This window comes from Procambarus clarkii, chromosome 82 (assembly GCF_040958095.1).
Source record: "Procambarus clarkii isolate CNS0578487 chromosome 82, FALCON_Pclarkii_2.0, whole genome shotgun sequence".
Lineage (NCBI taxonomy): Eukaryota > Metazoa > Arthropoda > Malacostraca > Decapoda > Cambaridae > Procambarus > Procambarus clarkii.
Window position 1 is genome coordinate 14,908,868 of NC_091231.1, and position 27,876 is coordinate 14,936,743.

The 27,876-nt window shown below is 43.2% G+C and overlaps 1 protein-coding gene across 1 annotated transcript in view; it reads right to left on the reverse strand.

The window, feature by feature from the left end:
- Positions 1–27,876, reverse strand: part of LOC123764459 (sialate:O-sulfotransferase 1) — a 538,431-nt gene that overhangs the window by 113,507 nt on the left and 397,048 nt on the right. The gene's annotated exons all lie outside the window — the stretch shown is intronic.

Consider the following 27,876-nt stretch of genomic DNA (forward strand, 5'->3'; position numbering starts at 1 on the left):
TACAGAGAACATGAAAACATGATAAGGAGAATAGGGAATACAAAGAATGAACAATGGACTTGTGAAGAACATGGAGAATATGACAAAGAATGTAGAAAACATGTAAGTGAAGGTGAAAAACGAAGTGATCTTGTGAGGAACATGAACTTGTAGAGGAACATGAATATTGACAAAGAACACAACATATGGAAGTTAGCATGAATATTGAGTATAAAAGTTGTAAAGAGAACATGTGATGAATATGAAAACATAGAAAATATGACTAGAATTTGTAGAGAACATAATGAGACTAAAAAAAAAAATGGAGATACTTGTGAAAATATGAACTGAATGGGACTGTGAACATTTGTAGAACATGGAGTGAACACGGATGAGAATACGAAGAACACAGTGAATATAGAGAAAATATGCAAATACAGTATGATTATTGAAGGTTTGGATACGTTGGGGATTGATACGTTGGGGATGAGAAGGGTAAAGTAATTACTCAGATAAACAGATAGGCTGGAGAGGGACTTGATCGAATATATTTATGTCTGATGATCTAAGGCTGAGGAAATGGAGCTTGGTTAATGTCCAGATTAATTTTACTACGTTAGAAAATAAGGTGATCTTAAATCTCAGGGTGATTTAGTTGGAAAATAAAGAACTTGCACAAATGAACTAAGCTGGGGCACAAGAGTTGAAACTTGATAACTGAACTGGTTTTTATTTACTATGTCTGAAAATGTAGTTGGGTGATTTGGACTGAGAGTAATGATTTTACAAAAGTGAGCTTGGACAGAGGACAAGAGCTAGTTTTATAATTGTTTACTTCATATTTACTATGTCTGAAATACAGAGGGTAAAAAATTTCAGGGAAATTGATGGTTTATTTACAAAGACTTGAGGGTGGAAGAGGGTGGGGGACGAGAGCTGGAGCTCGATAACTGACTTGATTTTATTTACTAACTTTGAAGTATGTCTGCTTTTAATTTTAGGGAAATTGATGGGTTATTTACAAAGATACGAAGGAGAACTAAGGCGGGGACGAGAGCTGGAGCTCGATAACTGACTTGATTTTATTTACGGTGTCTGAAATACAGAGGGTAGAAATTTCAGGGAAATTGGTGGTTTATTTACAAAGATATGAAAGAGAACTAAGGCGGAGGACAAGAGCTGGAGCTTGGTAACTGTTTTGATCTTATTTATGGTGTCTGAAATACAGAGGCTAAAAATCTCAGGGAATTTGGACTGTTACTAATGATTTTGTACAAATGAACTAAGCTGGGGACAAGAGCTAGAGTTTGATAATTGTTTGCATTTACTAAACTATGTCTGAAATACAGAGGGTAGAAATTTCAGGGAAATTGGACTGATACTAACGAAGATACGAGAGAGAGCTAAGGCGGAGGACAAGAGCTGGAGCTTGGTAACTAAATTACTGTATTGAACAACATTTGAAATATGATTATTTTTAAATTTTGGAATGATAGTATTCTTTATACGACAGGGGACTAAGGTGGGGAACGTGAGCTAGAACTTGCTTACTAACATGATTTATTTGTGTAAAACTGACTTGCTTAATGAAAAGGAGCAAACATACTGACTTGCTTAATGAAAAGGAGCAAACATACGATGTTGGAAAATAGTTGAACTGAATGAAAGGAGAGAGAGAGAGAGAGGAGGGACGGTCCAGATATTATGAGAAGATAACATAAGATAAGAGGTCTGGCTGACCGGGCGTAAAGTAAACACAGGTGAGGCGACAGATTGCGAGGTAAGGGGGGGAGGGAGGGGGGTGTGATGTACGAAACCCTGAAAACAATGACTTACACAGGTGATTTTCTAAATTTATATGAATAACTAAGGCTTACATAGACGATTTTGTAAGTTGAAAACATGTAAAATATGTCCGTAGAGTTCTCCTGGAAGCCCTAAAGTGCTACACACGTTATTTGAATTTCTCCCATAAGGCTTTAACAAACTTCTAAGTCTCGGAAATTATTTTTCTCATAAGAAATCCTTACTTCTAAAATCTGCGACTGACAAAATTTACCTGAAAACCCCCAAGCGCTATACACGATTTTCTAAATTTACCTGAAACCCTTGGGGCGCACAGGGGATATTCTAAATTTACCTGAAACCCTTGGGGCGCACAGGTACTTTTTTTCCCCAGAAAAAAAAATGCCCTGTGTGGAGCCATCCCTACTACTGTCCTGGGGGCTGGGACGGTAGCTGGGTGTTGTCCTGGGGGCTGGGACGGTAGCTGGGTGTTGTCCTGGGAGCTGGGACGGTAGCTGGGTGTTGTCCTGGGGGCTGGGACGGTAGCTGGGTGTTGTCCTGGGACTGGCTTGGGACACCTGGGGGTGTGTGACCCCGGGATGTTCTGGGACTAGCAGGTGTAGCGCTGACGGTGATGAATGACGAGGAGAATGTTTGGACAGTGAATCCCGGTGATTGATGACTTAAAATATATAGCAAATATATACGTGAATTTGGTTTTGAAATGTCTATGAATTTGTAGGGAAAGAGAGAGACGAGGATGACATCAATACAGTAAAATAAATCACAGGATCACCCCCTCCCCTTTCACCTTGTTACTGTGGAGGATCACTCCCTCCCAAACGGAGTCCCACAGGGGAAAGTTGGTGATTTATCATGTGAGAGAGATACTGGTTTCGTATGTGTAGTCCCAGTGTGGCTCTCGTGGTGTGGCCCTCGTGGTGTGGCCCTCGTGGTGTGGCCCTCACACAGACAGACACAATAATAAAACACAAGATCTTGTACTTACAGGTAGGTTACCTCTCCCATTCACTCACTCACTCGTGCACATTTATGCAAGAACTCATAGGTGGCCTGACAGCTGGTTCCCCTCGTTATGACGTGAGACGCTGAGGACAGGATTTCCCAACAAACTGTACTAGACACGGAGGGTACTCGCAGGAGAGCGTGCTGTATGCCTAACAGACACACACATACACTCGATGGCACTGGCGGTGAGTAAGGTGGCGACGGGTGGTGACGTCTTGTAGTACCCTGAGGGCGGGGCGAGTGGCGGCGGCTGACCTCTCTCACTCCTCCAGAATACCCATCTCTCCATCCCTTCAACTCGTGACTCCCATCCCTCCCACCAAAACCCAACAGCTAACCCACCTCAATTCCTGGCATTGTTCACCTATCTACCTCTAACCCCTCCTAGCCTCGCCCCCTCCTAGCCTCGCCCCCCTCCTAGCCTCGCCCCCCTCCTAGCCTCGCCCCCCTCCTAGCCTTGCTTCCCCTCCTATCCTCGCTAACTCCCACGTTCCAGGTCTTCGTCATCCTCGCTTCTGTTGCCCAGAGTTGAAAAGTTGTTCATTTAATAACTGGTGCGAAGGCTTCCGGGAGGTCTGGAGGCCTGGACGTTAGATGTGGGAAGAAAGAGTAATCTGAGGTGTGCGGGTCAAATGTGGTCCGGGGCACGGGTCGAGAGAAAGGGAAAAGGTGGAAGAAGTGCAGATTGGATGAATGAAGTGAAGGATGGAAGGGGTGAAGGCTGCAGAGGGGTTCAGATTAGATGGAGGAAGGGGGGTCGAGGGATGGAAGGAAGGGAGTGTACACAGGAGGAGGGATGATACAGGATGGTCAGCATCCTCAGCAACGCCCGGAACACGTCACATTGTAACGTGTTACCGTGGCGGGAAAGTGCACAGAGGCTCCGTTATGCAGCTGTTTAGGGTTGACTACAGTCAACAACGGTTTCTAATGGAAGTCTCTTTCGAGACAAGATTCAGAAAGTCACTCAGTCAACGTCAGTGTACCACAGGTGACTGTGCTTGGCTGCTGCTTGTGCAATGTCAGCTTTAAACATCTACTGCACCTCATCCCTGAAGGTCAAGCTTATGCTGATGACTGGACTTCAACATTTACATATACAAGAGAAGAAGTGACGACTTCTACAAGGTACGTTAGTCGTGACTGCAGCAGTCTCGGCTTGTAGTCAGCAATGAGAGATTGCATTTGTCGATTATAATCCTCGCGATGACTAGAGGTAAAATCAGCGATCACAATGAGATATTTCGAATGAAGTTTAATTCTTCGATAGACACGAAGAACCATGTGTTGCGCCAAGCAAGCAAGGCGGCCAAGCAACTTGAAACACTTAGGGGAAATCTCTACCGTCGGTTGCAAAACTTTATAAGAAGCAAAAGTTTGCTCTCATCTTGAGTATGCACCGCTCTCATGGATTGTCCTCCTCTCATCTTTATTCTAACTTTTTAGACAATATAGAGAATCTTGTGAGAAGACTCATCTCAAGTCTTAAGTCGCTTTACATCAGGAACAAGTTCCCTCACCCAATAGATGGGTGTTAAGACAGCCCGATAATAGAGACTGACACACACACAGAGCTGAAGTTAATTTACAACAAATAAAAAAACAGTTTATAGTTTAAGTTTATATACATATACATATTATATATATATATATATATATATATATATATATATATATATATATATATATATATATATATATATATATATATATATATATATATATTATTAAATATGACCGAAAAAGTAAGATTAATAATTCTAACACGAATTACTTTTTCGATTATATTATATATATATATATATATATATATATATATATATATATATATATTTATATATATATATATATATATATATATATATATATATATATATATATATATATATATATATATATATATATATAAACATACAAGATTATACAGTGAAACTGCAGCACGAGTTAGAGAGAATGAGAGATGGGTCGTACTCCCACAGGTGTATGTACAGATGTACGATACTTCAATATTTGAACAAAGACCAGCAGACGTTACTTTGAAAGATCAAATACAAAAATAAACAACGAATACAAATTTTCTGTGAATATATATATTTTTTTTTTTACATATAGAATGATATTTTTGTCGTGGTGTGAGAGCGGGCGGAGCGCTCGGTATAAACAGACTTGGACCCACAATATTGTACTGACGCTCAGTAGGTCTGTATTTACATGTTGGAGGGAGTCAAGGAGGGAGTTGTTGTACCGGGGGGGGGGGGTGTAGCTGTACTCGCCTATTTCTACTAACTTATTTGTGCCAGCACGATCGAGCTTTAGCTCTTGGACCACGTCTTTCTAGCCTCCGGTTGTTTAATGCAATGACTCCTGACTCATTTCTCTGGCATAACTCCTTTTAAGGTTGTGAATTGAGTTTGACTCTAAAACCTGCTTCTTTACATCATTCTATTTATTCACTACCCTTACGCTAAAAGAAAAGTTTCTAACATCTCTATGACACATCAGAGTCTCAAGCTTCCATCCGTGTCCTCTTGTTCTACTGGTGTTCAGTGTAAACATTTCTTCTGTTTCCACCCTGTCAGTCCTTTTAAGTATTTTATACGTCTATCATGTCTTCCCTGTCTCTACTTCTTTCTAGCGTCGTCAGGTTTAGTTCTTTCAGTCTCTCTTCATACATCATCCCTCGCAATTCGGAGACGAGTATCGTTGCAAACTTCGTTGCAAACTTCATTGCACCCTTTCGAGCTTTATTATGATTTTTTTAGATGGGGGTTCCACTATGGGGCGGCATACATTAAAATCGGTCTTGCATAGCCGGTATACAGTAATCTAAATACCTTCTTATTTAAATTCCTCAAGGATGTTGTGTATTTTGCCGGTGACGTTATTCTTTTTATGAGCCTCCAGAGATACATTAGGCGTTATATCCACTCGCAGGTCTTTTTTTTCTTTAGTCGTTATATGGAAGTAGTTTCCCTTCACCGTGAATTGGTCTTTCGGTCTCCTGGCTTCTGATCTCATTTTCGTTGCCTTAAATTCACAGGTGTTTAACTCTAGCAGCCATTTCTCGGACCAGCTCTGTTGCTTGTTTAAATCATCTTGGAGAATCTTAATCCCTTTATAATCTAAATCCTCATCTGTCTCAACCCCTTCTCATTAGTTTGGCATCATCTACAAACGCCGACATGTAAGACCAAGCTCCTACAGTCAAGTCATTTACATATCTGAGGAATGGTATGGATCCCAGCACCAATTCTTGATGCTTCTTTTAACATCTATGATGATACTCTATCTGGCGCAGTAGTTTTAGTTACATGTAGTGTATATGTATGTAGTCATTCCTGCTGTTACACATGTTCCGGTTTTCCTGTGTGTGTACTCACCAAGTTGTACTCACTTAGTTGTGGTTACGGGGGTTGAGCTCAGCTCTTTCGGCCCGCCTCTCAACTGTCAATCAACTGTTACTAACTACTATTTCCCCCCCCCCACGCACACATTAAATGTATATATATGTATGAATAATGTAGTTATTTTTTCTATCTAGCCAGTACTGCTGCTCTCCGAAAGACGACCGTTTCTCTTCCCTTGAGTGTTCCTTTGTCACCCCCTCACCCCCCTCTCACACCCTCTCACTCACCCTCTCACCCCCCTCTCACTCACCCTCTCACCCCCCTCTCACTCACCCCCCTCTCCTCCACCAGACCAACTCCCATACAAAGGCCATAATTCTCCTGAAGGTGTCCAGAGAAGGGCGCCAAACTTAATCTGGGAAATTAGCAACATCTTTTATGATGGGAGATTAGTGCGCTTAATTTACGGTCTCTTGAATGGCGAAGAGCGAGGGTGGCATGAGTCAGCATGTAATTGGATTAACGTAAAGATTAAAGTATTGGATGTAAATAGAGTAATTGGGTCATCTCTATAAATAGGATTAGAAATAATATATTCATATTGGCTAAGAAGCGAACTGTGTAAGCTGTCGTGGAGACAAGTTGTGGACTTGAGCAACAAATTTTCGGTCAGCATAACTGATGCAATATCGCTGTTTGCTTTATGTGTAAGTGGGTCATCTTGAGATTATCTTGAGATGATTTCGGGGCTTTTTTTAGTGTCCCCGCGGCCCGGTCCTCGACCAGGCCTCCACCCCCAGGAAGCAGCCCGTGACAGCTGACTAACACCCAGGTACCTATTTTACTGCTAGGTAACAGGGGCATAGGGTGAAAGAAACTCTGCCCATCCATTGTTTCTCGGTTGGATATGAACATAAATGGTTTTTTATGGACCATATAGGCCTTCAGAAATTTCCTTTTTTCTTATGGTCATACGTTCTTATAACAAAATCACTTTCCTCCCTGTAAACCCCATATATCATCTCCTGATTGTCTCAAGTTATCATTTTGGCAGACCTCAAGTCATCTCTTCGTCCTTGCCATTCCCTGTTTCTCCTTTCCTCTGATTCTCTTCCATCTCCCTTCTTTATCAGTTCATATCTCTCCATTCTATGATGTTTCTCAGTCTATCATCTTATCGCGAGTCCTCTGTTTCCTCAACCTTTATTTCCAGCTGCACTCTCCCTCTGCCAATCTCTAATCTCCTTTCCGTCAAAAACACAACCCATGCAATCTCTGCCTCACAGGTCGCTACCAGAGGACGGTCTGGCCTGAGGGCCGCGGTAGTGGCGACTCCGGGAGAGACGCCTCCAGGCAGCTCCTAATTGTGCTCAACATAAGACCAAGTTGCCAAGGTTGTTGGTTAACTTGGAGGTGTGGAGGGGCTATGTGTGACGAGCTTGATGTTACTGTGTGTTTGGGAGGGAGGGAATTGTCAGGGCAAAGCACCTAGCCATTACGACTATATAGCACTGGGAAGGGATCAGGATTAGGATTTGGGATGGGACGGGGAGGAAGGAATGGTCTCTCAGCTTCTCTCCTCTCTCTGAGGTACTCATTCCTGACCCTCTTGTATCTCTCCCTGCTCTTTGGTGTTCTGGTTTTCCTGTAGTTTCTCCATGTTCTTGTATGCAATTGCTTCGCTACCTTAAACTCCTGACTGAACCATGGATTCTACTGTTTTCATGTTTCTCCTTTTGGGTAGGGATAAACATGTCTGCAGTTTCCTGATACTTCTGGGTGACGAAGTCCATCATATCCTGTACAGTCTTTCTCCGAGTTCTGTTTCCCATGGTATTCCCATTAGGAAATTCCTCATCTTGTCATTTTTTCCTCTTCGGTAATTCAGCCTTTACCTTTCCTATCCCTGCTTTGGATAGGTTGTCCTTACATCCACCAGATACTCAAATGTAAATACACTGTGGTCACACATCCTCATGAGGGCTTCAGATTTGACTTGCCTTATTTCTGACTCATTCAAGGAGTATACCAGGTCGAGTTTAACTGGTTCGTCATTGCCCCTCATTCTTGTTGGAGTCTCTTGACATGTTGGCTCAGAAAGTTTCTTGGTGCCACTTCCAAGAGTTTAGCTCTCCATGTATCAGTCCCTCCGCGTGGTTCCCTATTCTCCCAGTCTATCTTTCTGTGGTTGAAGTCGCCCATGATTAAGAGTCTGGATACATTCCTGCAGGCAAGTGAAGCTGCTCTCTCCATTATATTAATGGTTGCCATGTTGTTTCTATCAAACTCCTGTCTGGGGTCTTCTGTCATTGAATGGAGGGTTGTAAATGGCTGCTATTATCAATTTAGGTCCACACATTGTCATAGTTCCTGTTATGTAGTCTCTGAATAGGTTACAGTGTGAAATATCCATCTCTTCAAAACTCCATTCGTTCCTTATCAGCAGGGCCACTTCTCCTCCTCTCCCTTCCCTCTCTTTCCTTACTATTTAGTAGTCTTGTGGAAACACTACATTTGTTATGACGTCTGACAATTTTGTTTCTGAGTCCTGTTACATCTGGGTTTTCTTCCTGTGCCATTTTTGTCAGTTCTCTATCCTATATCCATTTTCACCCACCCTCTCAATAGTGTAGGAAGCCGTTCCATGGGCAGGGCTACTTGGGTAGGCTCATCCTCCTGTGGGGTAGTTACCAGGGGTTTCGACGGAGGTGGGGTGGGGGATGGAGGGTTTAGATCTCTCGTGTGTGTGTGTGTGTGTGTGTGTGTGTGTGTGTGTGTGTGTGTGTACCCACCTAGTTGTGCTTGCGGGGGTTGAGCTCTGGCTTTTTGGTCCCGCCTCTCAACCGTCAATCGACAGGTGTACAGATTCCTGAGCCTATTGGGCTCTATCATATCTACACTTGAAACTGTGTATGTGTGTGTGTACGTGTATGTGTGTGTGTGTGTGCGCGCGTGCGCGTGCGTGTGTGTGTGTGTGTATTGGAAGGTACAACAAAGAAGAGACTTTCTAAATAAGCTACCTAAAGAAAATTGTATTATAGAAGAGAGAGAGAACGTGTGTCGAGGGAGCAGAGGAGAGCTTGCATGGAGATTTAGATCTCCCTTGGTAGATCAGCTTGGGGTCGTAGCGAATAACAAAATATATATTTCACTCGCAGTTTATCTAACATGATAGTCAACTTACTGACATATGTTGCAAACTAGAACATCAAGGCTGCTAAAACATTGACTTGAGCTGGATGGTAGAGCGACGGTCTCGCTTCATGCAGGTCTGCGTTCAATCCCCGACCGTCCAAGTGGTTTGCACACACACACTCCGTCAGTATTTATTTATAGACAGTAAAGCTCTTGTTGTGAAATTCATGTACTTGTACTCTTTGAATTTTGTTTTTAAATTCAAAATTTTATTAATATATATTTTTATATTTATAGTTGGGAACTGGGGTCTGACGGCTAAGTGAACAGCGCTCTGGATTCGTAGTCCTAATGGTCCGGGTTCGATCCCTGGCGGACACGGAAATAAATGAGTAGTTTCTTTCTCCTTAATGCCCCTGTTCACCTTGCAGTGAACAGGTACCTGGGAGTTAAACAGCTGCTACGGGCTGCTACCTGGGGACGGGGGGGGGGGTGTAACATAAAGGATACCTGGTCGAGGACCGGGCCGCGGTGACGCTAAGTCCCGAAATCATGTCAAGATGACCTTAAGATAACTGTCACAATTTTGAGATGGGAAGGCCAGGAAACAATCTACGGACAATACTCATCACATTTCAATTACTTTTTTTTTTTTTTTTTTTACGTCCAGCTGGCAATTCTCAGACTTGACTTCGCCTCACCTTTCAGAAGATCCTCTGGACATTTTCTTTGAAGATTGAAGATGGACTTGAAGCACTGAGGCCTCGAGTAGATCCCTACATACTCATGACTTACAATGCCGGCCAGTCGTGAAACAGCTCCACAATCGTCAAACATGAAATGTTCAAGCTGCCTCGATTACTAAATAAGAACATAAGAACAAAGGTAACTGCAGAAGGCCTATTGGCCCATACGAGGCGGCAGCTATCTATAACCAGCCAATCCCACTCATATACATGTCCAACCCGCGCTTGAAACAATCGAGGGACCCCATCTCCACCACGTTACGCGGCAATTGGTTCCACAAATCAACAACCCTGTTACTGAACCAGTATTTACCCAAGTCTTTCCTAAATGTTGGTCCGCTCGTCACTGTGGGAACACCAGTTACTCCTGAGCACTGTAGCTCGACTCCAACCAGCTGCAGCTCTTGGTTGCTCAACCTGCTTCACTGGAATGTAAGTCTTCGTTGTCAAAGACATGTGGGAGAAGAGTTCAAACATTACCTTTAGTGGAGTATGTGATACCTGGCTTCATGATACTTTGTGAGATGTTTCCTTTATTATGTACGTAAACATACATATATGTGTAAACAGGACTTTCACCTGAGTCACATGACGTATGGTAGAACATGTGACCAGGATATATTGAGAGTGGTCATAAAACCTACGTCACGCCCACCATACAAATCTATCACGCTCTCTACACAAATATGTCATTGTAAAGATATACAGTAAATGTTGTGTTTACCATTGTAGCTCACTCATACATACACACACATATGAATATATGTGTGTCTGTAAATCATGAAAACTAACACGCGATGAAAAATGTGACAGTATCAGACCACGGAGGAAGAATTGAAACAGGAATTTTTCTTAAGTACTTTCGTATATTAATACATCTTCAAAAGGAACAGGAATCATTCCTATTCCTTCTGAAGATGTATTAATATACGAAAGTACTTAAGAAAATTCCTGTTTCAATTCCTCCTCCGTGGTCAGACACTGTCATGCATATTATACTATATATATATATATATGCATATTATACTATATATATATATATATATATATATATATATATATATATATATATATATATATATATATATATATATATATATATATATATATATAATGTGGTTAACTTTTAAACATTCTACGCGTTGCTAAACACAATACATCAGGTTCCTCATTTTTGTTTCTGCTGTGAAATCACACATTAACCCAGTAGAAAATGAACACTCGAACTATACCTAAAAAAAATACAAATAAAAGAGCTAAAACAGGAAATAATTATCTCCGAAAAAATGTTATCATGAAAAAAATATATATCCCCTTGCCAACATTTGCATGCAAAATGGGCTCTCGAAAGTAAAGTCCAATAGCGTTCAATTTCTGGGCTTGCATCTAGATTAAGGACATTTCGACGATTCAGAAAACTGTCAAGAAACAGTGGGAGGGGAAAATGTTGGCGGCTCGCGCACTCTGAAGATCCTGAGAACGGCAGAGAGAACGAGGCAAAGATAGCCAGTAATGGCACCTGCTCACAGCCTGGTGTAAAAGCTTGGCTCAGAACGCGGCGCGTAACCCCAGTCATTCAGGGGTTTTTGTCACCAACATAGAACTTATCACGGGTTCTGTAATGTGAATTTGGCTCGTTGGGAGATCATTGTTTTATGTTTGGTGGAGTTAGTGATTTTTGTTGAGTTTGTGGTGGTAATACTGCTGTTTTGTGTGGTGGTAATACTGCTGTTTTGTGTGGTGGTAATACTGCTGTTTTGTGTGGTGGTAATACTGCTGTTTTGTGTGGTGGTAATACTGCTGTTTTGTGTGGTGGTAATACTGCTGTTTTGTGTGGTGGTAATACTCCTGTTTTGTGTGGTGGTAATACTCCTGTTTTGTGTGGTGGTGATACTGGTGTTTTGTGTGGTGGTGATACTCCTGTTTTGTGTGGTGGTGATACTGGTGTTTTGTGTGGTGGTGATACTGGTGTTTTGTGTGGTGGTGATACTGCTGTTTTGTGTGGTGGTAATACTGCTGTTTTGTGTGGTGGTGATACTCCTGTTTTGTGTGGTGGTGATACTGGTGTTTTGTGTGGTGGTGATACTGCTGTTTTGTGTGGTGGTGATACTGGTGTTTTGTGTGGTGGTGATACTGGTGTTTTGTGTGGTGGTGATACTCCTGTTTTGTGTGGTGGTGATACTGGTGTTTTGTGTGGTGGTGATACTGGTGTTTTGTGTGGTGGTGATACTGCTGTTTTGTGTGGTGGTGATACTGCTGTTTTGTGTGGTGGTGATACTGCTGTTTTGTGTGGTGGTAATACTGGTGTTTTGTGTGGTGGTGATACTGCTGTTTTGTGTGGTGGTGATACTGCTGTTTTGTGTGGTGGTGATACTGCTGTTTTGTGTGGTGGTGATACTGCTGTTTTGTGTGGTGGTAACACTCCTGTTTTGTGTGGTGGTGATACTGCTGTTTTGTGTGGTGGTAACACTCCTGTTTTGTGTGGTGGTAATACTCCTGTTTTGTGTGGTGGTAATACTCCTGTTTTGTGTGGTGGTAATATTCCTGTTTTGTGTGTGGTGGTGGTGGTAATACTGCTGTTTTTGTGGTCCCGGAATCCTGTGGTCCCGGATTAGATCCCGGGCGCCGGCGAGAAACAATGGGCAGAGTTTCTTTCACCCTATGCCCCTGTTACCTAGCAGTAAATAGGTACCTGGGAGTTAGTCAGCTGTCACGGACTGCTTCCTGATTGTGTGTGTGGTGTGGAGAAAAAAAATAAAATAAAATAGTAGTTAGTAACAGTTGGTTGACATTTGAGAGGCGGGCCGAAAGAGCAGAGCTCAACCCCCACAAGCACAACTAGGTAAATACTGGTTGAGAGGCGGGCCGAAAGAGCAGAGCTCAACCCCGCAAACACAACTAGGTGAGTACAACTAGGTGAATACTGGTGAAGTCTCATAGATATTTGCCAGTAGATGGGGATGAGGTGTTGAGTAGTTGAGAAAGATGGGAATATTTGTGACAGCTTAATTTTATTCCACGCTTATTGCGGTCTGAATCCCATCATATTTCGTGTGTTAGTTAAATATCTGGTTAACGGGTATTACATTAGCGCCTTGTAGGGGAAGATAAGGGGACTTTGAAATGTAATACATCAGAAAAAACCTATTCCCAGCCAGCAACGTACAGGCGGTGTTAAGGAATGTTGCTTTACTGAAGCAATTAATTTTGTGATGTAATGTGCATGTTGTTACATTTATATTTAAATTTTGTTAAAAGAGAATACTGTATGCAGATTTTTACATTTTAATGAGGATTTGAATACGTTGCCACAGTATCACTGAGAGAGTCTCATTGTATTTACACTTGTCTGTGAAACAGCTCTTCCAGAGTAACAGTATATTTCTGTCAACCCGTCCTCGACTCAAGTCCATTATACTCAGCGGTCAACCCCACAGACGCATTCATAAATTTTAACATGCTGTTCATTCAAAACGGGAATTTTCTCAAGTATAAATTAATATTATAATATATTAGCATAGTGTGCATATATAGGCATAGGATAGGTTAGGTCAGGTGTTTAGGTTCTGTTGGCGATTATTTGCATTTGTAGTACTTGGGTGAAGCATTTATAGCGTTGTGATTCGAACAAAATTGGTCAGTGAAGCACTTGTTCCGGATATGTTCGAACGTCAGCAGTTGTGAGTCGTGTGTAAACCGCTTTTCATTCATAAACAGGGGGTTTGGCGGGTGCATGGAATCACTTTTGGATCTTTGTTTGGAGGACGGGCTGCAAAAATGATGTAACCAAATGTTCAAATCTAACCTCACCGATGGACCCACCGATACAATAGGTAACAGCCCGTCAATTTTGCAAGACGCAATGATTTGTAGCACATCATATTTTAACATTGGGGATTTTGACGTCAAAATGCGAAGCATTATTCGAGAGGACGGGCTGGATTGCAATGTTAACAAAATTTACAAAAGCAAACATTCAGTGAAAATTTATAGTGGAAACATGAATGAAGTTTCGAGTTTGGTTTCCTCTTCTCAAACATCGTTCCATATACGAGATTGGACGAGTGCTATAAGCCAGTAACTAAATACATTCATAATTACCCTGCGAATTCAGGGTAAAACATTCCTGTGTCTATTTGTAGTCAATTAGCGAAGAGCTCGCGAGCCCCTAAAGCGATTACTCGGCTTCAAAAAACTTCCCGACCGATAACTGACCTTGTGATAACAATTCGCTTAAAATATCTAATAAAGCGAAATAAACGTAAAAAGAAGAAGAGTGACAAGAGACAGGAACGGTGAACTGGCGTCGGACCGACCTTAATATTCCCTATAATACTTTTGTGTGTGCTTAGTCCTGTATCCTTTATCAGCGTTCTTTGCCAGCGTCCTGATGGACCTTTGTCAGCGTCCCGGGTGACTGAGAGCCACTAGGGGTGACTGAGAGCCCCTAGGGGTAACTGAGAGCCACTAGGGTGATAGTGGCTCTATAGGTAGTGAGAGCCACTACCTATAGTCACTAATAAATTGGCTGGGGCCTGGGGCCCAAAAGTTAAAAATCAACGCATTGAAAACACACATTTATGCATGAGGCTCTGGCACTCAACTGGGGCTCAGGCGATCAACTGGGGCTCAGGCGATCAATTGCAGCGCTGACGCTCACTGGAACTGAGGTGCCCAACGAGCCCAGGCGCTCAACGAGCCCCGGCGCTCAACGTGGACAGGAGGAAAAGATACATCTGGGGGCCAAACGGAGCCCGAGGGGCTGGAACCACCACATTGACATTTTTTTACATGGACTTTTTTTATTATAAGTTGCTGATCAATAATATAAACGAACTATACAATGACGTAGGTTTATTATGCAACCACCTCATGCAAGAATTACAGACCTCCTCCCCCCACCCTCCTGAGAACCTGCCGTCATGTCCAGTCTCTCCAACACTCTCTCCATCGATTGATGTCGACCGAAAGGAGAGATTATATATATATATATATATATATATATATATATATATATATATATATATATATATATATATATATATATATATATATATATATAGTAGACTTTACACTCAGGTCGTTACGGTGAGAGTCGTTCATATCCTCGCCCTCAGATATCCACCAGTAAGTCTGACTTTGCTTTAACATATCAAGCAATTAGTGTGCCGTTTTAACAAGAATTTCAAGACCACCTCACATGTGGCATCACACACGGACGTGTAGATAAAGTCAGGAGCGGCCAGGAGGACTTTCACTCCCTGTTAATTAGCGAGGCTTAACATATGCCTGCAGGTACTTCAAACACCAGTGTAATGTTGATGTATTATTACACCAGTGTAATAATACATCAGCCTCGGGTCCCACCAGCCTCGGTTAATACCCCAAGTCTCCTGTGTCACTATAATACGTTACCATAATACACGCAACTTAACCCATTTATTGCCAGATCCACTTCATGCTCTACCTGATTTACAGCACAAAAGTTAAATTATGGACGATATGTTTTTTTCCGACAAATCTCTCTTTAATTGTGTAACGCCTGACTGTGATGTCCAGCGGGGAGTACTCTGTGAAGCGGGGGTGGTGAGGGAGGGAGGAGGATGAAAATAGAAAGATAACAGATTGTAAAGAAGAGAGTAAAAGAAGAGAGGGGATAGGATGAGGGGGAAGGAAGGAAGGGAAAGAAGAGAAGATGAGAGAGAGAGAGGTGGCAGGTGTGAGATTAAAGCATGCAGATATAGGTCACCTTGACCTTGAGATGATATGCGGACTTAGCGTCCCCGCGGCCCAGTCCTCGACCAGTCTGCCTCGTTGCTTCACTGGTCAACCAGACTATTGGACGCAGCTGCTCGTAGCCTGACGTGAGTCACAGCCTGGTTGATCAGGTATTCTTTAGAGACGTTTATCAAGTTCTCTCTTAAACACTGTGAGGGGTCGGCCAGTTATGCCCCTTATATGTAGTGGAAGCGTGTTGAACAGTCTCGGGCCTCTGATGTTTATAGAGTTCTCTCTCTCAGAGTACCTGTTGCACCTCTGCTCTTCAACGGGGGTATTCTGCACATCCTGCCATGCCTTCTGGTCTCATGTGGTGTTATTTCTGTGTGCAGGTTTGGGACCAGCCCCTCTACTATTTTCCACGTGTAAATTATGTATCTCTCCCGCCTGCGCTCAAGAGAATACAGATTTAGGCTCTTTAGTCGGTCCCAGAAGTTTAGATGTAATGTTAGAGGGGAGGATAAGTATGATAAGATAAAAAATTTCTTCATCTAGACGAATATTTTGAGATAAAATGTGTTTGTAAGATCAAGATTTAGATGCTTTAATGATTATTTGTAGTACTTATAGTACGAATTAACTCTTTATTATATATAAATATATATACATAAATATATATACATAAATATATATACATATATATATATACATATATATATACATATAAATATATAAATATATATATATACATATAAATATATACATATATAAGTGAAATCCACCAGTTTACTGCGGCGAACTTATCTACACGACACAGCTTATTTAGATTGGTCACCCTATTTAGATTGTTCAATACAGCTGCGGCCTGGCTTCTTGCAGGTCGGCGTTCGATCCCCCATGGTCGAAGTGGTTGGGAACCATTCCATCTCGTTGTCCTCGTAGCCAGTTCCTTGTCCTCATATTTCTTCCATGTACTTTATTGTCACACTGGCTTAGTGCTTTCTCCGCATAATTACTTCGGAACAGTTCAAGAGAAATAGTCCCCACGGGATCTGTACATGGCGTCTACATTTAAGGTGGGACTGAACAGAACATTTAAGGTGGGGCTGTACAGAACATTTAAGGTGAGGCTGTACAGAACATTTAAGGTGGGACTGAACAGAACATATAAGGTGGGACTATACAGAACATTTAAGGTGGGACTATACAGAACATTTAAGGTGGGACTGAACAAAACGTTTAAGGTGGGACTGAACAGAACATTTAAGGTGGGACTGAACAGAACATTTAAGGTGGGACTGAACAGAACATTTAAGGTGGGACTGAACAGAACATTTAAGGTGGGACTGAACAAAACATTTAAGTTCTATCATAATTACCATAAATAATAACATTACATCAAAGTTGACGCATCTTACTCGTGGGGTACTGTATTGGTGACACAAGTATTGACTCCACATTAATAATATACTGCACAATATTGACCAGATCTTGGTAAACAAGTTAATATGTTGGAACCCTCTAGGAGTAGCGCCCGTAGACCTGAAACTGACGCGGGTCCCGCTGTCGCTATTAATAATCCCTGAAGCCCAGCAGAGGTCACTAAAGGGGAGGGACTCCTCTTGTAGCGCCGCGGTGGTGCAAGAGGTCAGAGGTGGCTGACATCTGCCAGCTGACCAGTTAAATATTTACAGCAGTTGACTTCGATTCCTTATAGGGAGGCGTGCGTTCTGAGACCGGCCCGTCCAACCATGGCGACCCGAGAACTATCGACAGGGAGGTTGAACACAAGGATGATTCCATGTAATTGTGATCATTTTCCAAAATTTCTTGTTCACTTTTACACTGTTGGAAGATTTTTTTATTACCAGGTGTATTTCTGTGTGCCAGCAGATGCGATTTTGTGGTCAGTGGGTGCGCTTTTGTGGTCAGTGAGTGCGCTTTTGTGGTCAGTGGGTGCGCTTTTGTGGTCAGTGGGTGCGCTTTTGTGGTCAGTGGGTGCGCTTTTGTGGTCAGTGGGTGCGATTATGTTGCCTGTGCTCCTGCTTTTGTTGGCAGTTGTACTTCAGCTTCAGTAAGTGCTGTTGCTGCTGTCAGTTAATGTGTTTAAGTTACTCTCTCATCTGTTTTGTGTTCTGTACAGTCCTACCTTAAATGTTCTGTACAGCCCCACCTTAAATGTTCTGTTCAGTCCCACCTTAAATGTTCTGTACAGTCCTACCTTAAATGTTCTGTACAGCCCCACCTTAAATGTTCTGTTCAGCCCCACCTTAAATGTTCTGTTCAGCCCCACCTTAAATGTTCTGTTCAGTCCCACCTTAATAAAGAGTGCAAGTGCCTGATGCCAGTCCACACCTTCACTGGTGCCAGTGGGCAGCCCCGGTGAGAGAGCCAGCCTTCCTGGAGTGACTTGGGTGTCGTCACTGTGTTGTATCTACACCTGGTGTGTGAGTGTATTATGAGTAAAGTGGACCATGTGAGAGTATCATCACATCCCTCCAGGCAGTCTCTCCCTGTAATGAAGCAGTAGCTTATAGCGTGGAGGAAACATTGCTTTTAATAATTCTAATTTAATAATTCTATGCATACCAATTTTTACACACACTTAAAATATCAAAATTAAATTACCAATTCAAATAACTGACTGTACATATATTGAATTTAAAGTATCAGGAATCATATTTTGGAAAATGGACCGTTTTGGATGCGCTGTACTGAGGAGACCTGGCGAAGATGGTGGTGCGAGAGGTTGTGCGCCGGCCACAAGTCTTGGAGACCAATCACACGTGCCATGAACTATGAATATAGAGTACATTGTGTTGGAGAGATTGGCTGTGTTTTTGGTCGTGGTTACTGTTGGGTTTTATGGGTGATGGGAGGCGTTGACCTCACTGGCTCTCCCAGGCATGTGGTAGCACTGGTAGTTGTGTTAGTAGTAGCGGGATGGTGGTTGTGTTGGTAGCAGGGCGATGGTGGTTGCGGGTCTGGGGTGGTGATGATGTCGCCTCCTTTGATGTCGTCTCCTTGAAAGTGTTCATGCATATTTTCTGCCATTAACTTTTTACCTTTTGATCTTGAATTTTATATGATGTGTGTGTTTGTGCCTCCGAGTATCACAGAGTACTCGAGTTCATACTTCATGAGCATACACGGCAACATATTTTATTCTGCTACAGTATACCATACTTCACCAGACTACAGTATACCATACATCACCAGGCTACAGTATACCATACTACACCAGGCTACAGTACACCATACTCCACCAGGCTACAGTATACCATACATCACCAGGCTACAGTATACCATACTTCACCAGTCTACAATATGCCATACTCCACCAGGCTACAGTATACCATACTCCACCAGGCTACAGTACACCATACTCCACCAGGCTACAGTATACCATACTCCACCAGGCTACAGTATACCATACATCACCAGGCTACAGTATACCATACTTCACCAGTCTACAATATGCCATACTCCACCAGGCTAAAGAGCTATGACCTCTTAGATAAGACCGGTGAGTACATTTTATCTGAATTAACATGAGAAAATATATACTGCGCCACAACCGAGGAGCAGCAGCCGGATACTGCGCCACAACCGAGGAGCAGCAGCCGGATACTGCGCCACAACCGAGCAGCAGCAGCGGGATACTGTGCCTCAACCGAGCAGCAGCAGCCGGCTCCGGCTGTAACCCACAACAGTTGCTTAACTCCAGGCTTCCTATAATTACTGCTTGGTTGACAGAGGACGTTATTGTCCTGTCTGCTGATGGAACCCAGTAGTGCCAACATCACCAGTAGTGCCAACATCACCAGTAGTGCCAACATCGCCAGTAGTGCCAACATCGTCAGTAGTGCCAACATCGTCAGTAGTGCCAACATCACCAGTAGTGCCAACATCGCCAGTAGTGCCAACATCGCCAGTAGTGCCATCATCACCAGTAGTGCCATCACCAGTAGTGCCAACATCGCCAGTAGTGCCAACATCACCAGTAGTGCCAACATCACCAGTAGTGCCAACATCGCCAGTAGTGCCAACATCGCCAGTAGTGCCAACATCACCAGTAGTGCCAACATCAAAAGTAGTGCCAACATCACCAGTAGTGCCAACATCACCAGTAGTGCCAACATCAGTAGTGCCAACATCGCCAGTAGTGCCAACATCACCAGTAGTGCCAACATCACCAGTAGTGCCAACATCACCAGTAGTGCCAACATCGCCAGTAGTGCCAACATCACCAGTAGTGCCAACATCAAAAGTAGTGCCAACATCACCAGTAGTGCCAACATCACCAGTAGTGCCAACATCACCAGTAGTGCCAACATCACCAGTAGTGCCAACATCGCCAGTAGTGCCAACATCACCAGTAGTGCCAACATCAAAAGTAGTGCCAACATCACCAGTAGTGCCAACATCACCAGTAGTGCCAACATCGCCAGTAGTGCCAACATCGCCAGTAGTGTGAAGGCCACACCCAGCCTGTCCTCGAAGCACCAATGTTATCCACACAGCCTGGCACTGGAGCTCCGCCTCTCAAGCACCAAACAGCATCGCAGCAAAACAAACACACACACACACACACACACACACACACACACACACACACACACACACACACACACACACACACACACACACACACACTTCAAACAAAATTCTCCCATTTGTGTACAAAGTACTTCCGTTTCCATGCAGTACGAGGCTTTTCCATACCTAACCCCAGCGAGTATATCTTAAGCTTGGTCCTCTGTGCATGAATATGCATGGAGAACAAACGTACGAACGTGTACAGATATTTTTATGAAACCCTCCACCATGTGTGTGTGAAGTTTTGCCGCGGAATTTTATGATTTTTCTCTCGACCTTTTCTGCGTTCCTGCACGTAATTACAGTATAACGAAATTCCGACAGTGTTATTTTCTGTTTCTCGTGCTCTCTGGTGTTCCAAATGTTGGGATGATGGGATGGGAGTGGGAGTTGGGGGCTGGTGGGAGTGGGTGGAGAGGGCGAGTGGAGTTGGGGGAGTGGAGAAGAGAGGTAGGGAGGGTAAGGCTGTTAACATGGTCTGGTTGGTTCTGTGTTGGGGAATATTATCTTGGTCAGATGGTGGTTTTTGCCAACGAAGATTCTTTTGACCCTGATGTGATTGTATTGTGGTGACGATTGTAATACAATGGTGTGAATGGTTGTGTGTTTACGTTGCAATTGTAGTCTGGGTGTTTTGTGTGTTGCTGTTAATGTGTAGCTCGTTGTGTTGTTGTTAATACATATATTTCACTGTTGTGTGGCTGCTACTGTTGATGCCTGGTTGATACTCCATGTTGATGTTGCTCCTGATATGTGGCAGGCTGTTATCTCTTTTGTCACATATTCCATCAATTATTGTAATTGGGAACTGTACCAGAATTGTTGAGACAGATCGTTGCCAAGTCGTGTCCTGTTGGTTTAACCTAATTGGTTGGACAATTTCTCGTAGAATAGTTACTTAAACAGTGTAATGCATATAAATCATGAATAGTTTAACAAAAGACTCGCAATATGGGTTTAACAAAATTGTTTGACCAATCTATTCGTTCTTTTGAGACAGTTGAAGCAGCATAAAGTGCCAAAGTTTACCATATTATAAACCAAAGCTTTAGTAAATTAGTATATGCCTTTCCACACGTGAGATTCATATAGAAGTTAGAGACGTATGATTTTGAAGGAGCGTCTTGAATTAGACCAGAATATAGTTTCTTGAGTGGCTAGCTTATATGATGGAGGAACTCTGAGGGGGACACTGAACTGGTTAAGTAACTGTGTTCCGTCTAGACAGACGGAAAAAACAGTCTTTTTTCCCACCTGAGTTCAGAGATGTCAGAACAATTAGGTTTGTATTGGCACTCGAGAGAAAGCAAAGGATGAAGTTTTCCCAATAAACCTTAATTTCGAAAGGATTTCTTACCTAATTGAGACAACTTTTAATTCTTCCTCTTAAAACTTAGGGTGAAGAGACGAATGCTTTGATGAATCGTTATTGCTGCTGCTGCTGCTGTTACTGCTGCTGCTGCTGCTGCTGCTGTTATTACTGCTGCTGCTGCTGCTGTTACTATTACTACTGCTGCTGTCGTTGTTACTGCTACTGTAGTTACTGCTGTGACACACACGTTAAGGCTCCACTTTAGTACTTGTGAAACACTTAGCGGACTGTGGCAGGTTCCGTGCAGACTGTGGCGGGTTCCGCGCAGACTGTGGCGGGTTCCGTGCAGTCTGTGGCGGGTTCCGTGCAGACTGTGGCGGGTTCCGTGCAGACTGTGGCGGGTTCCGTGCAGACTGTGACGGGTTCCGTGCAGACTGTGGCGGGTTCCGTGCAGACTGTGGCGGGTTCCGTGCAGACTGTGGCGGGTTCCGTGCAGACTGTGGCGGGTTCCGTGCAGACTGTGGCGGGTTCCGTGCAGACTGTGGCGGGTTCCGTGCGGACTGTAGCAGGTTCCGTTCAAATGGTAGGAAAAATAATTGAGATTTTTTTTGCTTCATAGTCTAATAAGATTAAAAAAAAAGCCAACAGTTGAAAAGACATTAGCATATTACAAGAGCGTTGATGGTGGTGTCTTGTGTGGGAAGAGTTGTGAATCTCCAGGTGCTCCTTCCTGGCTGGCTCATGTCTCAGCCTCGCTGGCTTGAAGGGAACTACCTCGTAAAACCTCAGAGAAAAATAACCAGGAGGCCATTACTGGTTTACAAAAGTGTTGCCCTTTCAATCTCATTAACATCTTGACGAGCGAGAAAACCTCATCTGAATTTTAATAAACCTGCATATTACTCGAGCTCTCTCTCTCTCTCTCCGGGTGAGAACCACGACTCTGATGGTAAACAATCAAAGTCACCACGCCTGATTGGAGGGCAGTAGGGCGGTGTGTGTGTGTGTGTGTGTGTGTGTGTGTGTGTGTGTGTGTGTGTGTGTGTGTGTGTGTGTGTTCACCTATTTGTACTTCTCAACGCTCCCGCCTCTCGACTGTCAATCAACTAGTTTACAGATTCCTGAACGTCAGTAGAGTGCTCCTGGCAGTATGGGTTCGAGTCACTTCTAGGGTGTGAGTTTTCAGTTGCATATAGTCCTGGGGACCATTCAGGCTTGTTCGCATTTGTGTTCCTCACGTGTGCCCCCAAAGAATGAGGTGATTTGATAAAATGCTATGCCCAAGATTACCATCCGAGTGCCGGCGGGGAAGTGGTTCAAATAGCTTCGGCTATCACTTCCTTATGTCCGGTCGTGATGGTCAAGCGGATTAAGACGTCCTGTACATACCAGTTGCGTTGCTCCTGGCAGTATGGGTTCGAGTCACTTCTGGGGTGTGAGTTTTCAGTTATATTATATATATATATATATATATATATATATATATATATATATATATATATATATATATATATATATATATATATATATATATATACATAATCCACCCCAGAAGGATTCACACCCAGACAGCCAGGAGCACTATGCACCATGGCGTACCTGGTTCCTTAACCACTCGACCACCATGACTATACAAAAGTCATTAGTAGCCGAGGCTATATCCCTTCCTCCCTCCACTTTTCCCACTCACTTCTTCTCTTCCTGTCTCCCTTTCTCTCTCTCCTTCCTTCCATCCCACATCTACCTCCCCCCCCGTCCCTCTCCTCTCCCTCCCTCTGGAGGACACTGCTCTTCACTTGCGCCATCACAGTTTCCACTCTCACTCGTCCAACATTTATCGCTTAGCAAGTTTTCCCATCAGCGGCGGCGTCTCTTGGTCAGCCAAGTTTGTCAGTAAAGCCAACACTGATCATTGTTCCCACCGCTCCTCTCACTCTTACTGCTACTACTACTACACTAAATGTAATATTTATAGTATTTGACACACACACACACACACACACACACACACACACACACACTTTCAAATGTAGTTATGATAGAGTCCAGTAGGCTCAGGAATCTGTACATAAGTTGAGTGACGGTTGAGAGGCGGGACCAAAGAGCCAGAGCTCAACCCCCGCAAACACAACTAGGTGAGAACTAGGTGAGTACACACACACACACACACATCCCCCCCCCCCTCTCTCTCTCTCTCTCTCTCTCAGATGGAAACTTAATACAATACGCATGAGAAATAACGTTTTCAGTGTCATAGTAGTTAAAGAAATGAAAGGCATTAGGAAATGATGTGGTGGAGGCTGACGCTATACAGAATTTCATGAACATGTACGATAGACCCCAATAGGCTAAGGAGCCTGTACACCAGTTAAGACAGTTGAGAGGTGGGACCAAAGAGCAGAAGCTCAACCTCCCACAAACACAGCTGAGTACAAACACATTAACACGAATATACGCGCGCAAATACCTAAATACATCCAAGAAATGCATATTTTTTAAAATATAATCGGCTGATACATCTCCCTATACATAATAGAAGTTCTCGGAACCTGTCCTTTATCCGAGCCTCAGCAACCCAGCCGGTAGAGCACCAGGTTCATCGTGAGCACCTGTCAGTGGTGAGCACCGTCGAGCATCCTCGAGGGTGCCGGTCGGCCGAGCGGACAGCACGCTGGACTTGTGATCATGTGGTCCTGGGTTCGATCCCAGGCGCCGGCGAGAAACAATGGGCAGAGTTTCTTTCACTCTATGCCCCTGTTATCTAGCAATAAAATAGGTACCTGGGTGTTAGTCAGCTGTCACGGACTGCTTCTTGGGGGTGGAGGCCTGGTCGAGGACCGGGCCGCGGGGACACTAAAAACCGCGAAATCATCTCAAGATAACCTCAAGAAGAATCCTGTCTCTGGTGCTCTCCGGGTCGCCGATGCTACCGGTAGCACTGGAGGAGGTAAAGGGGTTATCTTGAGGTTATCTTGAGATGATTTCGGGGCTTTAGTGTCCCCGCGGCTCGACCAGGCCTCCACCCCCAGGAAGCAGCCCGTGACAGCTGGCTAACACCCAGGTACCTATTTTACTGCTAGGTAACAGCAGTACAATCAAATAAATCAGTAAAACCACAGCGGGGTGGTGGCACTCTCACTCCATTTGAGAGACTAGAGTTGTGTTCAGCCGCTACTCGGCGAGGCGTAAGCTGGTTGTGTTACTTAACGTGAGCTTAAGCTTCCCTTGCTTGTATGGCAGCTTGAAGTATACTGGAAATTGAAGGTATATTTAGTCTAGAGTTTGCCACGTTAACGCTTCTTCCCTTAAAACACCTAAACTTATAGCAGAGTCCACTTTAAGACCAAAATGTAGAGACCAGTTTAAGACCAAAATTTGTCAGACTGCATTTATAAGTACATTTTCGCTATTATTTGCCCAATTTTTAGTCGAGAGAATTTTTAGTTTTAAATTAACAAGTTTTAGTTGAGAGAAGTGTTATTTTAGTTAAGAACAGTGATGAAAGTGGCTATTTTTAGTTGAAAGACGATGGATAAAGTTAGTTATGAACAGTGTTGGAGAGTTTCCTTTGACTATTTTTAGCTAAGAAGAAAAGGTTATTTTGGTTAAGAATAGTGTTGAACTAGGTTAATCTTGACTATTTTAAGTAATTAACTGCGAGGTGGGGTGTACAGTAGAGGGGCGAGGTGGGCTGTACAGTAGAGGGGGCGAGGTGGGGTGTAGAGGGAAGAGGTGGGGTGTAGACTGGTAAGGTGGGGGTGAAGAGGGGTGGGGTGGAAGGGAGTCCAGGGAGCCAAGAGGTGAAAGGGAACTTAAGGTTCTTGTAGGTAATTTTCTTGGCATTTTCCTGGAAGACTTACAGAGCCATAAGAGTTGTTTTGGCTGGTGTGCTGAGTGACCTGTATATTAAAGTTTGCCACCAGACTTTTCTCCTTCCTCAGGCACAAGTTGTGTAGTTACACCAGCCAGTTCTGGGAAGCTGTAGGAATTCCTTGGTCGGAGGCAGCCATGGTGTGAGAATGAACTTCCGTCACCAGAGTTATTAAACTTTATAAACTAATAATTTTTCGTAAAATCAATACACAAAATAATGTAGTAAGGAAGCATTCAATTAATATTTTGTTTCTGTGTAGATCCTTTTGGCAAATAACAAAAAATAGTTTTCGATTCATTGTGATAAGGCTAAATTATCAGTTTGAGAACTGACTCTTTCATTTTATAATCAGTGTTACAGAAATATATTCTTTTGGGTTATATTTTGGTCATGAAACGACTTTTGAGTTGGTTTGTGTATGATTGTGTGTTGTGTGTTGTGTGTGTGGACCCCTTCCCCCAAGTGTGTGGACCCCTTCCCCCAAGTGTGTGGACCCCTTCCCCAAGTGTGTGGACCCCTTCCCCAAGTGTGTATTTTGACTTTAATATCAGCTGTCAGTCAAATTTGTCTCAATCTAAAGGAGTGACCGCACCACGAAAGCTGAAGACGAGTGGAGAAGTGACTACTCCTCCACTACCATCATTGCCTCGTCATGTTCTTTGAGAAAGCTTCACAAGTGCCGATCACAGCTTCATCTGTCGTTCATGTGACGAGTGTGCTGCTCTTGGGGCTGGCTGCCGCCCCTGTGCCCGCTACAGGGGTCTATAGGAAGACTTTTCAAGAGCGGTGCTATCAACATTCTGAAAACGCATCGCCTGGGCTTGCCAGAATTCAATATGCAGGATTCGTCACTTGGCTGTATGAAAAGTTACTAACCTTCCGTTTATCAGAATATGATGTGAGGTAGATTTTTTTTGACGGATGGAGAGTGGGCATCGTGTTTCCCGTCTCGTATCTTTAACAGCATGTCTGTGTAAATGTCAGAAGGCGGTCAATATGAACCTGATGTGGTACTCTTTGTGAGTGACTTGCATCCAAACATAATCATTTTCGATTGGGAAAAGGCCCATAATAGTGCGGAAATATGGGATTGTAATATATAGAATAGATTACATAGAGAACTAATACCAATTTTCATTATTCCTTCCAAACGAAACGAGGTGCGCCCCTTCTCTCTGCTTGTCATTACTAGTTTAATGTCGTGGACGTGTTGCTGCAGTAAAGAGCATTACAGACACCCACACAACTGCCCTGGCAAGATTGCTATTACAAAATTTAGTGAAAAGTAATATTCACTTAAGTGTGAATGTAAAATTGATTGTGTGGAAAATTTGATAAATTTTACAATATTTCACAAAGAAATTAAACTGAGAGAATATTTAACATATTATATTCAATATTTAACGTTTTTATTTATATTTGTGAGTCTTACAAATACAAAAATTTTACCCATAAATGTCTATTTAGTACACTTTTACTTGGGTTAGTTTACATAAGTTTACAAGTGAATTTAGTTAGCTCAGAGAACGTCTTAAAAACAACACGAGCGTCTGACGATGAGAATACTGTTTCAATTAGTAATATAAACTAATTATTCAATGATTTTATACACAAAAAATTTCACACCCTCAGCACACACAAACAGATTCTAGGCTCACCTGGATCACAGTCACTCCCAACACAGTTCATGCACCGTAGACCACTACACAAAAGGGGTATAACATAACCCCTCACAGTGTCCAAGAGAGAACTTGATAATGCACCTCCAAAGAATACCTCATCAACCAGGCTGTGACTCATACGTCAGACTGCGACCAGCCGCGTCCAATAGCCTGCTTGAGCAGTCCAGCAATCAGGAGGCCTGGTCGGAGACCGGGTCGAAGGGACGTTGAGCCCCGAAATCATCGCAAGGTAAGGTAGATCTAACTTACAAAAGCATTCAAAACGACTGTTATTATTCCATCTCCTTATGACAGTAGTTCCTTCCAAATTCCAATTATCCAGCTGGGGTCTCCCAGCTCTCCTTAACCACTTGGACTGGACGGTAGAGCGACGGTCTCGCTTCATGCAGGTCGGCGTTCCAATCCCCGACCGTCCTAGTGGCTGGGCACCATTCCTTTCCCCCGTCCCATCCCCAAATCCTTATCCTGACCCCTTCCAAGTGCTATATAGTTGTAATGGCTTGGCGCTTTCTCCTGATAGTCCCTTCCCCCTTCCCAGCTTTCCTTGCTGACTAGTAGTGTTGTATCACACACCTGCAACACAATTATACATATCCCTCATTCCGAAGTTATTGCTCCTGACAATCAAGTTGATAACACACAACTTACAAGACGTCATAACGGTCTCTAT